The following is a 4,000-nucleotide window of genomic DNA, read 5'->3' as shown; positions in this document are numbered from 1 at the left end:
CTTTAGTAGCGTCAAGGAAACAGACTACTTGAACAGTTTTGTTTTTCTTGGTTTGTCCAGCATTTTCGAACACAAAACTTCAAACATGATCTATTACGGGGGGCGAGTTGTCACCGGGGAATGGGAACCAGGCCCCGGGGGCGAAGCAGCGCCGTCACGGTGTCCCGGTATCGAGCCCCGCTCAGAGTCTAGTGACACCGATGGGTGTAAACTAATACCGGGCGGGGACGCCGGTGCACGGCTCTCCGTGCACGGCATTGTCCGCTGGTCTGTAGTCACCCCACCACGGCCGTGATGACTGGCGTGTGGGGGCTGTAATTCTGGAGGGGACTCCGGCGCACGGCTAACCGTGTGCGGTATGTCCCTTTGGCCCGGAGTCGGCCAACTGTGACCGTAATCTCGGGGACTAGGGGACTGCTGCCGCGGTGACGTACCATCACCGGTGCAGTCCGCCGAGAACTCGGGCTTGTCTGGTGGGATGTACGTCCCTCCATTATCGACACACCCAGTCCTCCCCAACTTCCTAGATTTACTCATTTCTTACTTCACTTTCACTCAAATCCTTCACTAGAACAACTCTACAATAAATACTTTCTCTTTATTTCTTCGAAATAGCTTTCTCCAAGCAAAAGAGGTACCAATAAAATAGTGAAATTCAGGTCGATTGAAGTTCCACGTTATACCTCGCCTGCGGCTAAGAGAAAAAGAGGACGCTAACGTAGTGCGCATGTCACAGGGCGTCGTGGGTAGGACACGTGAGGGCGCTATTGTATGTAAAACTCTTAGCGAATTGCCTGCCGGCATAGGGAACAATGCATATGTAGTATTCGCTCTACAGGTAAGTAGAGTGATGTAGACATAGTGATTTCTTGGCATTTTTCCAAGTGGTAACGGAATTACGAAACGGTAACGGAATTACGGTAACGGAATTACGCATGCACAAAGTATGCACATTTTCTCCAGATTATGTACATGACATATTGAATAGGAGATTTGCATACATACATGTACCTTCAACAATAACTTTTAAATACTAATTGCATGTACCTAGTTAAATCATTTCCCCCTTTATTTTGCTATTATACATGTACAATTAAAATTAATCAGGTGTTTCATTAATATTTTTTACTTTTACTTTTTTACTATTTAAAAAATGCTAATAGTTGTTTTCACAAAATACCTTACTAGGTTGTTGGTAAATGACAGTCTAAAAGCATCCTGTAAAATAATGGCACCTGGTGTGAAGTCATTTTCTAGAAAATGGTATTTTTGCATACATTTCCAACGGTGGTCGGCTGACCACCGTTGGAAAAACCTAACAATTGTTCAACTACTGCTCCAACTTTACACTTTTTTCAGTCCAAATTTTGTTTGCTATTGGTTACATGTTCATGAATGGGTGCAGGCCAGCTAGACTGGTTCCCTTACCCTACAATTTTCCGGAATCTATAAATTGATCCATTTTATCTTTAGTAGCGTCAAGGAAACAGACTACTTGAACAGTTTTGTTTTTCTTGGTTTGTCCAGCATTTTCGAACACAAAACTTCAAACATGATCTATTACATTTATACTAACCCTCAAATAGGTCATTTCTGAAAATTACAGCAAAACCCAATAATGTACATTCCCTTTAAAATATGAGTTGCCAAAGCTATTGTCTTGTACCCACAGAAAATAGATTCCACGACAAGTATATGAACAGATGAAAGTTGAGTACTTCTACTTGACATAACTTTACATCTTCCCTTGCTCACAGATGCCAACAAGGACAGTTTTATTGTATTTCGCACGATAAACTAGTGAAATGACACAATTGTTCACAAGAAAATGTGATTTTCGGTAAAAAAAAATATACATTGCTAACCAGCAATGCAGCCATTGGCCTTGACCTTTGACCTAAAAAAGGAAGCCCAGACATGTTTAGGCCTACATTTACATTTTGTTCTGCTAATTTTCACTTAGCTTTCCCCTTGTGTCATTATATAAACTTCTAAAATTTGTATTGTGATGAGTTTATGTTGAATTCAATGTTAATGTATTGCATTACCTATTACATGTAAACCTATGGCGTAATTCCGTTACCGCCCAGGCGTAATTCCGTTACCATGATTAAAATGGAAATTATGAAAAGTGTGATTATTTTTTCAACTTTGTTCTGCATTGTAGTTAACAACAACCCTGAACTCTACAAATGACAGGTAGTGTCCAATTTTAAAATTTCAAAACTTCAGAGAGTTTTATTAATTTATGCGAGAACTCAAATATGCTTGTCCTCTGTCCGTAATTCCGTTACCAATATTAAGCTCCGCCCCTTTAAGGGTAATCTTGAGGGATTTTTTTTTTTTAGCAGTCAATCAATTCTATTGGGTCTTGGCTCCCTTTCCATGTTTAGATTAGTTGCCTAGCATAGAACATATTTTGTTGGGAAAGAATAATCCTTGACAAAGTGACAAAATTCCCTAATTCCGTTACCGAAGAATTGCCCATATCACCCTTTTTGCCGGCTTCCATTGGTCAATACCAACATCCACACGAAGTCACGCCGAGTCACGCTAAAGAATATATGTATATATGCTAAAAAAGTAATATGCGCTTCGTCATTGTTGCCCCCAAATGGGCCAACCTAAAAACCATGCATGTGAGTTTGGCGGGCAAAAAATCCTCGTTAAAATTTTTCCTTGGAAATAGTTCGAAGAGTAACACAAGTGCTTGCAACAACAGATTAAATTGAAATTCGGAATCAGATGATTTAAGTGTTCTACTACATGTACTTGTAAAATAACAACTTGAGGGAATTCCTAAAAATTGAGATAATACACAGATTTGGGGACTTTTTCGAACGATTTCTTACCGACTTTAAAGTCAGCTTTACCAGTAACTTGTATTGACATTTCGGCATCGATGACGGCGATTTTTTCACTGACATGAAGTTTAGAATTTTTCCTTCCGTGAGGTAAATTGGGGTAAAAATGCCCGATTTTTAGGTTTTGTTAAATATCTCTATCCTACTTGGAGACACTAGGAAATAAATGTGTGGTTTTATGCAATACATGTCTCCCCTATCGTGTGCAAATATAATATCATGGTCAAGCCGAGAAAAAAAAGTTCCGCTTCCGATTACATGCCTTTCAAAAATAGGGTCGGTCGGTCGGAATTTTTTTTTTTTGCCAATTTTTTTATGCAGATTGAATGGGGTATTCAATTATATGCAAAGTTTTAGCCTGAACTATTTCCTTTGCCCTACGAAAGCTATACACAAAATGGCCTCAAAAAGTGAATAAAACCTACCTTAATTATTGTCAATATATTTACGTTCGATAATTCGTAAAAAATAATGGAAAATTCAGGTCGTTCGCACGATATGCACAACGCTAGTCAAGACGGGAAGATGGCCAAAACTCCGAAGTGTGTGATGCACTGTGCATGTGTGGCGCGCGGCCAACAGACTTCGTTTTTACGGTCGAAAATATCGGGAAACACGCTGCATTGTATCACGTCAAATACGAGAAGTTCGAATTCAAAATGAACTCTTGAACACGGAAAATACATACACAAACAAGCTAGATCAATTATGTGAATTAACTTGCAAAAAAGTTCTTTCTCCATCGGTGTTTTTTCTTGGCATTTTTACGATGTCGAATCTGACCAGTTGACAGTGCACGTGCCCAATGCATAGCCACGCTATCGATCGCATAGCCGTGCACAGACTAGTTACCGCATTTTCATCATGTCTTTTAAATTTGCCCCTGCGCGGCGCGGCGGGAACCGGTCGTCGCGGCATTGAGCTAGGTTTACGCACGTGATTATAGTCACCATGACATCGAATTGCAAAGTAGTTATATCGCAAAGCGAATTTGTAAAAATAACGGAGGTTTCTTTTGAAAAAAATAGCGAATGTAAGTAAGAAAACAAATAAATACAAGCATTTTTTTGACGTGAAGACAGAAAAGACAACAGGTTTTTATTTCTATTTATTCAATCATTATTTTTTTTTTTTTT

Source organism: Patiria miniata, unplaced genomic scaffold, assembly GCF_015706575.1.
Source record: "Patiria miniata isolate m_02_andy unplaced genomic scaffold, ASM1570657v1 HiC_scaffold_1, whole genome shotgun sequence".
In the NCBI taxonomy this organism is placed as follows: Eukaryota; Metazoa; Echinodermata; class Asteroidea; order Valvatida; family Asterinidae; genus Patiria; species Patiria miniata.
This window is presented reverse-complemented; position numbering follows the sequence as displayed.